We start from the raw sequence: 9,556 nt of genomic DNA, 5'->3' as shown, positions 1-9,556 counted from the left end.
CAAAGTAGTTGCTGGTGGCTTGATGTGTGGGGAAAAAGCAAAGCTAGAAGGTGGCTTAAAATCACGAAAACAAACAAACAAACAAACAACCATAAAATGCTATAGACGAGAGTCCATTAAGTCCTAAGATTCAACTCTGCCTAGAAATCCCAACCTGACTTAAAGTGGAGGATCACATCCTAATCTCATATAATTAACGTCTGTCATCTTGCTGGAAACTGCCAGATTATCAGTAGTTCATCTTTTGTGTTTCCAGGAGAAACTCATTACTCAGTGAGTGAAACGTTAGGAAATTATTTACAATTATGCTGCCGAGAGCAGTTGGCTAATTCCATCTACTAATTAGCCCCACTTGCATAAGTATAGGTAGAGCACTATAAATAATAGCAGCAATGTGTGCCATGCTGGCACCCGCTCTCTGGGTCTTCGCTGCAGCAGAGGAAGCTGCCCCCTCTGGCGGCCTTTTAATGGGATTTTACTCAATCCGTGGGAAAAGCTACGAGTTGTTCTTTGCCTTGGTGGAGGGAGCTGCAGCGATGTGCAGACCAGGTTCTCTGGCTCCTTTCTGCAGAGGGGAACCTTGGCTTAAACACCAGTCGATGCTTCCCGGTCTGCACCGACACTGCCGGGAGGGAAGTATTTCTGTAAGAGGCCTTAGGGGAAGCAGAGCAAATAGGAGGGGGGGAAAATTAGGTGTGATCTAGAAGTTGTTGTGGAGGTTCCAGGCTACAGATGTGCTGTGACACCACTGGTTTATTCCTCTGGTGACTGAAGTCTCCTCAACTCAGCCAACCTCTGAACAGGATGGAGTGCACAGCTGCAATGCACATCCCCTTCGAGCTGTGGTCTCCAGCAGCAGAGGCTGCATTTCACATTCAATAGTGAATTTGAAAAAAAACCACCAAAAGAATAAAACAAAAACCTAAAAAAATCCCATGCCTTAGGGCAGGAATCTGTCTCCCAGCTGCCTGGATCAATTAACTGAAGGCAGGGTAATCTGTCTTATTTGCACAGCACATGTGCATAGGTAACCCTCATTTGGGTGAGACCTGAGCAAAGACCTGAGGTTTTTAAATCTGACCTCTGCACTCCCACAGTCATGTTATTCTACGTCATCACTTGCATTCTCCACCCACCTCCATTAAATTCACTCCTCCCTGCTCAGTAACCTGGATTTACCAGGGATTCACCTTACCCCACAGCTCAGTCTGTTCCTTGGGGATCTGGGGAGTGGCTAGAGATGTGCGTCTATATGTGAATTTAAAAGTCAATTAGCTCTATTTTAAAAAAAGATTTGGAAGCATCTTCCTCAGGAAAGTATTCCAGACTGAGGATCTCCCATGGACAAATGCAAGTCCTGTGTAGATGGAACTCATCCTCTCAGCTGCCATACAGAGTCAGGCATGTTACCAGCAAGCTTGTCCTTCAAGAACATCTGATGCCTAGAAGTGAAGAATACAGAATCCTTCTTTGGATCAGGGCTGATGAATCAGCGCCTGCTTGAGAATAAAAGATTAATGCATACTGGAATTGTAATCACAGAATTGGAGAATGCCTTAGGTTGGAAGGGATCTCAAAGATCGTCCAGTTGCTCCCCAGCAGCTCAGGCTGCCCAGAGCCCAGCCATGGCCTCACGCACCTCCAGGGATGGGCAGCCACAGTTCTGGGCAGCAGTGCCAGGGCCTCACCACCCTCTGAGTAAAGTATTTCTTCCTCACATCTAACCTAAATCTCCCCTCCTGTAGCCTAAAGCCATTCCTCCTTTTCCTATTACTATGAGGCCAAACAAGCCCGCAATGCCAAGGTGTGCACTGACAAAAGAAGTCCAGAGAATAACTTTTCTTAAGGCCTTGGAACGTGCAGAAATGAACAGCTGCCATCTTAAAGCACTTCAAATATTAGTGACATAATAAAACACTGATTTTCATATGCCTTTCAGTTTGTACACTTAGCCACAGCCAGCATTTCCTGACTAAATACATGGAATTGGCCAACAAATTCGGCTGAACAGTCTCAGATGTTGGAGTCCTTATTACAATGTTCCCAGCATCAACTGCCTGGAACTGTTTAATAAGATGGAATTGCAGTTTGAATGACACATATAATCAAAATTCTCATCTGTTTTCAGAAGGAAAAAATCCATCTGATCTCCAGCAGAAGAGAATGGAAGTGGTTTTGAGGCAGGCGGACCACGCTGCAGTATCAATTTAAATGCAATTCGAAATATAGGATTTGCCTTAATGGATCATCAGGTCTTAATACTGAGGGAAAACGAAAGTATAAGAAGGGCTATTGAATGTGAAGGAAAGGCTATTATTAAAAAGCAAGAAAAAATCACGGAGGGAAAATAAAATATATATTTCTGTGGTTGTAAGTAGAAACAATTACTGCATACAATAGGATATTTCAGAACCCTTTGGTCACTTGCTACATCCAGAGCATTTTCCTGCTGCAGCAGGAATGTTCCCTGTAGCTCATGATCCGATTTTCCAGCCAGTTTTTCAATGACCCATGCAAGACATCAAAACACTCCCTACATGAATGCACTGCACTGCTCCAATCTGCAAGAGGAAATCATATAATTTTCTTTACAGGGTCTTTACCATCCATCCAAGGTACCTTACTTGAAGAAGCAGCCAAAAGGAATAGTTTCCTTCTTCTGCAGCTACTTTAAAACATGTAATTGTTTCCTGCTCAGCACCTTCTCTTTTCTTCCACAGTATCATTCTCCAAGGAAAGATGGTTTCTTCTTTCAGCACAGCAATTCCATTACTAGGGTTGGTTTTTTGTTTTTGTTTTTGTTTTTTTTTTTTGGTGCCTGCTCATTCTCTGTCATGGTTTTCATCAAATATGTTCTTCAGGAAAAGCATACACTTACAAAGCATACGCCTCTCTCTCCCCATGTCCTTGTTTAGTTTACTTGTCTGTTAAACTGAGTTGTTCAGCACAAACATGGATTTTCTTTCCCTCAGACACACAGAAGCCATGAGAAGAGCACAGCCAAGCTCTTGGAACCCTTCATTCTTCACTGCAGCCTCAACACTTGACCCAGAGCTCTTGTTGCATTGACATTACAGGGTACAGCACACAGGGCTGTGCGTGTGTGCCCTTGTGCTCACTGGCCTTGCTTATATGGTCTCCCTTTCTTGTCTTGTTATCCAGCTCCCAGAAAGACTCCTCTATTCCATTCATTTCCTGGGAAAGTGCCCAGAACCCCCAGGCTCTTCAGGACAATCTCTCACCTTGTGGAGCATTTTCCTGATTGGGTATAAGAGCATTCCTGACAGCTCCCACTTCTTCAGCCATCTCCATCTCATATGTCCCACAGTCCACCAGCTCATACAGCCATCAGGCCCCAGTTTGGCTGTTGCAGGAATCACCTTGTTGGAGCTGGCAATGACACAGAACCCGCACCCTGAACATGATGTGTGCAGCAAACCACCCCACACCCCTCAGATCCCAGCACTGACTGTGTGGCAGCCCAGAAGTTTCCAATGGAGGCAGCAAGGTTTTTGCTGAGAGTTCCCAGGACTGATGCCCAGCCAATGGGAAGCAGCTCCACGTGCATGCAGCCATACTCACATTCTGTTCTGGTAAATAAAAGGCAGAAACAACTCCAATTTGATCCTGCTCATGGCATTCCCCATGGGTCAACAGATACCAAGACCTGCTTTGATGAGCATCTGCGAAGAAAGCCTGGGCTTTGAAAGTTACCTTGATTTACACAGCCACAGACACATGTACATTCAGTTGTTTGCTTTGCAAATTTTGAAGTCATTGCAACACTTTTTATATGTCAAATTCAAAGGGCAAAAGTTTTCCGCTGTTTTATTTTTATTCCCTCTTATTTGAATTTGTATTTCCAGCATGGCGCAAATCACAGGCTTACACCAGGATGTAAGGCACAAAAGCACCGCCTCATTACACACACAACTGTTTGGGATTAAAATTATAGGCTAGTAGCATACATAAGAGGTGGATTATAATTAGTATCTAGATGCATGAGTGATGAATCACAACAGAGCATTACATACTATTAGCCTTACACCATGTAGAGGGTCAAACGCCAATGATCCGAGCAATGCCCTTGAGCATAAGGGTCGCAGGACTGGGTGCCCCTTGGCATGACTCAGAGCTAGCAGGTGTCCCTGCTGCTTGGACTTTCCCAGAAAGCTAAAACAGTGTTGATGAAGGCTGCTCCAGAGCACAGAGCAAAAAAGGTTTAACTATGGCTGCTCAGTATCAGCAGGGGTGAAGCAGAGAGAAAGCAGGGGAGAAAGCTGAAAAGGAAAGAGGAATGGATAGCTATGAGCACTGGGAAAATTTCAGGTTATTTGCAGGAAAATCACCATTTCTGGAGCTGAAATTTGAAAATGGAAGTTTGAAATTTGATCTGGATTGAAGGTGGAGATGCAGACTTCAGAGAAGATTTTTCTAGGAAGGAAAGGGCAAGAGACAGGAAGGTGGGCAGGGACACTTCCCGGCCTCCCTGGGCCATGGGTTCCTGGCACTGAGCTGGGACCGACCGTCTCCACAAAGCTGAGCAGGTTCCCCAAGGCCCCTCTCTTCACAGGGCAATTTCCAGAGAAAGTTGCTGATCTCCCTGCACAGGGTCTACAGATGATCTTAGTGATCTTTTCCAACCTCAATGATTCTATGATTCTGTGACTCATGCCCACATGAGCCCGCTCTGCTGAGCACACGAGTGCAGCCCAGTGTCACTGCAAGCCTTGCACTGTGCTGCTGCTTCTCAGTGTATTTCTCAGCTGACTGAATAGTTAAGAAGATGCAAATTCAGTTTCAATGCATAATTTCCTTTCTGAATGCATGCTGCCCCCAACAATTAGTCTGCATTTCAAAGCACGGCACACATACCCATTTATATACACATAGTCACGCGTCCTTGTGAGACACACGCACATGTGAACTAACATTTCAATTACAAAACCACCCCGCATCTCCTCTACAGTAATTCCACCCTGCAGGGAGACACACGGACGATTGTGAAGGTGATTGAGCTTTGAGACTATTGTTGCTCTGCTCAATAGTGCTGATTGGCAGCAGTGATTAAATGACTCAAGCAAGGGGAAGTGGCATTCAGAGGCTGACCAAACAGATCAGAGATGCAATCAGTTTAAGCATCTGAGGATAAGTGCTGGTTTCTTGGTGCTGCTGTGGAAGCCAGGTGTCTATGCCTGGTGAGGTTAGGGTAGGAGGATCAGGCTGGCTTTTTTCCCACGTTTCTAAGTTAATCCATCTGGTGACATCATGGGAAAACCCAGGTGGTCAGTCTCTACCTCCTAAACTTCAAACTCAACCAACCTTGGACGGCCAGATGCTTCCAATGCTGACTTTGTGGTAATTCCCTCTATTGCCACAGTGTGCCGGAGATGGGCCTCAGGGCTCCTGCTGCTTTTTTCCATCTCACATTCTGGTTTTTCTTCATAGGTGTTCTCAGGTACATGGCAGTGCTGGAAGTGCCCAATTGCTGGGAAGAAAAGAGGGCTGGGAGGAGACCTGCAGCAACAGCCACATCTCAGAGCTGGCTGCACCCTAAATAATTTCCCAGTCTCCCTTTCCCAGGCAGCGTGCTGGTGGATTAACGTAACACATACATCCACAAACACCTCGATGTCCTCAGCATGAGCCAGCATTCACACACTGGTAAGGGAAGCACTTAGTGCCCTGAGGCCACAGAAATCCCACAGTAGTTAATGGAGGAAGGCCAGACTGCCTTCTCCCTTGCAGCCTTCACTGTGCTGAAGACCTCAGTCCTCCATGTCTAGTGGCTGCTTAAAACATCCCATTCTGGAAATCTTCATTCCCCTATGCCAGCAGCTGTGACAAGGACTCTGTGGATCCTACCTTCTGCATCTCTACCCACCAGATTCCAAAGCAACCCAACAGAATTCAAACCAGACATTTCAATTTCAGCTGGGTCTGGAGAGTCTTTCAAAGACTTCCATGGACAAAGGCAAATCTGTTGGCTAGCTTGAAGCCTACAGACGGGCACAGATGGAACTCCCATTGGCAAGGGACGCAAATAAGATAAAAAACTGTAGGAGGAATTATTTTTAAAAATCACATTATATGCAAAGATGTACATACCTGTATGCATCTGTATACATTCTTGATTACCCTTTTTAAAGCTATCAGAAGTTCAAATATCTGTCCTTTTTTCTGTTATTCAGAGGAGGGCGAGATTGCCATCGTCAGTTAGAACAGGGAACAGTCACTGCTTGAATACATTTTCTGTTATTTTTTTTACCTCAGCATTTCTTGAAAACAATCAAGATCTACTGATGGGGTCTACGCTAATTGCAAGCCATTGGAAAAAAATACTGCATCAGCACAGTGAGATAGAACAAAGGAATCGAAACGAGAAGGGCATCTGGATGCCCATATCAAAGCACTGTTGTAAAAGCCAATGACATGATCTCACTTGAGCACTGTGTTCAGTTTTGATGATTCTATCTCAAAAGCTGTACAGACAAAAATAGCAGTATCTGTGAGGAAAAAACAGAAGTAATGGTTTTAGAAGAACCTTCATGTGAACAGAAAGCACAGGAACCAGGAGTTAGCAACATCTAATAGGATGAATTGCTGGAGAGGGGCATGGGGGATCTGAGCTCCCTTCCCCATCATCTTTCACAGACAATAACCTCAGACAAGTTATTTGCCTCCTAACTCCTCAGTTTCCCCTTCAGTAAAACGAGGAATAAATGACATTTAAAAGACATGCTCTGAAAGAACTGCGTAAGAAATCCTCTAAGGTGACAGTACCTACTTGTTATTTAACATCTGCATATCGGTGTTGCCTTTCTCATGCCCCATCTCAAGGCTGCTGCAGTGGCCCCAGAAGAAATGGGATTCTGACCTGAGGAAACTGCTTTTCTGATCCTGCGTGGCAATTCCTATACTGAGCTATAGAAATACCAAAAGTATAAGGATGAAAACAGAGAGAGTATTTACGCAGAATACAATACTCCAAGGAACAGCCTTCAAAACACACTTCTAATTTAGAGAAGACTGTCAAATGCCCCGTAGGGTTACTGTGTCATGCATCAAATTTCCTTTTTGCAGGTTTTAATTTGCGACTTCTCTCATAAAGCAGAAAGCAGATGAATTATTTTAACAGTTGCTGACTGTAATTATATCATTGCAGCCTCAGCTCTTCCCTTGGGTATGACACAGCCACCACAGCAAACTGCCCAGAGCAAAGGTGGTCCAGTCCTGGTCCCCAGAGGAGGTGCTGTTTTTATCACCTTGCAGCACAGCCAAGTCTTAACCCTCCTCATCCCATCATATGGCTGAGTACCACCATTCTGGTAGTGGTGGCAGAGAAAGATGTTCCTCCCCAGAACCACGGATGCAGACATCTTCTGTGGCAGAGGTCTTCCTCAGGAGCTCACAGACCAGCCTGGCCCTACATTTCTTAGCTTTGCTTCAGGGAGGTTTCACTGCAATGAAGAAGGGCTTTCCTGGAGGACACCAAACCAGAGCAGAGATAAGGAAGGATATGGAATTCCTGATGTGCAACTGCTGTTGACTTAGCACGAAAACTTCATCCTACAAAGGGCAGCTGTATCATGGTGCTGCTCACATGCCTGCTGTGCTTGTCATCCACATCCCACTGGTCAGGCATAGGCTGCCCAGGGAGATGGTGGAGTCACTGTCCCCAGAAGTGTTCAAAGATAGATGTCATACTGAGTGACATGGTGTGGAGTTGATGCATGGGCAACAAGCATGAGTTGATGGTTGGACTAGATGACCTTAGAAGTCTTTCCAACCTTAATGATTTCATGATTCTATGATTCTATACTGCTTATCAGTATGAGCTGGGAGAAAGCAGAGGAGAAAGGGCAGCCTGAGAAGTGGGAGCCCACGGAGAACCACGGCCTCTGCAGCTCACCAAGCACACTCACACAGCTCTCAGGGCTCATTACCACCGAATTCCTCTTTCTTCCTTTTCCCAATGTACGTTTCATAAATTGCAGAAGCCACGTCTTTCAGCATTAAAACGTAATTAATGATTTCATTGTAATGAAATTAATAATTAACTGGAAAGACATTTGAACCCTTTGTTGAACAAAACTCACTAATATTATGATGTATTAGGACCGTCTGGGCTAGTCTGTCTCTAGCAGCACTATTGTGCTGCTGGCAGGAAGCCAGGAGCTGCAGAAAACATATTTTCTTCCTGTCAGAGCCTTTCTGACAGGCCACTGCAGCACAGTAGCAGCCCCACTCGCAGGCACCGTATGATCCTGGTTTCTGGATCCTTTCAAATACAGGAAAACAAAAGAAAAGGTTATACAAAGATGAGTGGTGCAAGGGTTCCAGCTGGCCAGCTGCCCACCAACCTGCTGTCATGTGTGGGTTGTGCAAGCAAGAGCATTTTTAAAAGAATTTAGGCATCAATATTTTGATGTCTTCTTCAGAGGATGATGTCTACTTGGAAAAGAAAGACTATGGAAGCCATCAGTCCCAGGACAGGAACAAGGCCTCAGGACATGAACACCCTGCACAGCAATGTCCTGTGTCCTCAACTTTGAAATATCTTGGAAGTATGATCTCCAGGGCACATCTCTTTCATATCCATCTGGTGTCATTGCCCTGGTGATAGCAAACAACATTGCCTATGGGTTCCTTGAGCTGATCCCACCAGCACTGTGCACAGGGTTAAGGTTGGATATTAGGAAAAACTTACTCTCTGAAAGAGTCCATGGAGTGACACAGCTGCCCAGGAAGGTGGGGAATCACAGTGTCCCAGAACCGTTGAGATGTGGCTCTGAAGGACATGGGCAGTGAGCACAGTGTGTACGGGTTGGGCTTGGACTTGATGATCTCAGTAGTCTTTTCCGATCTTAATGATTCTATGATTTTAGCAGGTCTTTAGGTCTATTGAAAATCTTCATCTGCTGGAAACACACGAGGCTTGAACTCCGAAACTTTGCATAAAGCCTTTAAGACCTAAGACTCAAAACAAGCGATTAGTGACCTCTGCAATACCACCTTAGCTTCCAGCTGAGCAAGCTCTCTTCTTCGGCACTGAAGCATCTTAAACTAAGGTTTTAGCTTTCCCCCAAAGAAAACTGAATTAATCAATTCCTCCTCGGCATTGAAATAAAGCTCTCTTTCTGCTAGGTGGGTCAAAAACGCACAATCTATTTCAACTGTTCTGTTCCCATGAATTCTATTACAATACATTGCAAAAGGGAAGATTACAGAGAAGGCAGAGCCAGCGGCATGCCTTGCTTTATGAGGGGGAAAAAACACACACACAATTTATTTTTCATTGCTTTATGATGAATATGAATTCAATTACATGCAGAGGAGAACTGCGGTAGTCAGGCAGAATTATACTCAGCTAGTAAGAAATATAATAGCTTTTAACAAGGACAGCTTATCATCAAGGTTCAGACAAGCTTGAGCCCATGTTGCACCTGATGAACCTGCAAAAGGAGACAATGGCTATCAGAGCTGAGAATTAATCTCTCATCTCCTTGCATTGAGGGAAGGGAAGGGAAGGGAAGGGAAGGGAAGGGAAGGGAAG

This window comes from Centrocercus urophasianus, unplaced genomic scaffold (genome assembly GCF_019232065.1).
Source record: "Centrocercus urophasianus isolate 14NV4802_14NV808 unplaced genomic scaffold, USGS_Curo_1.0 seq_47, whole genome shotgun sequence".
Classification (NCBI taxonomy): Eukaryota; Metazoa; Chordata; class Aves; order Galliformes; family Phasianidae; genus Centrocercus; species Centrocercus urophasianus.
Note: the sequence above shows the minus strand (reverse complement) of the source record.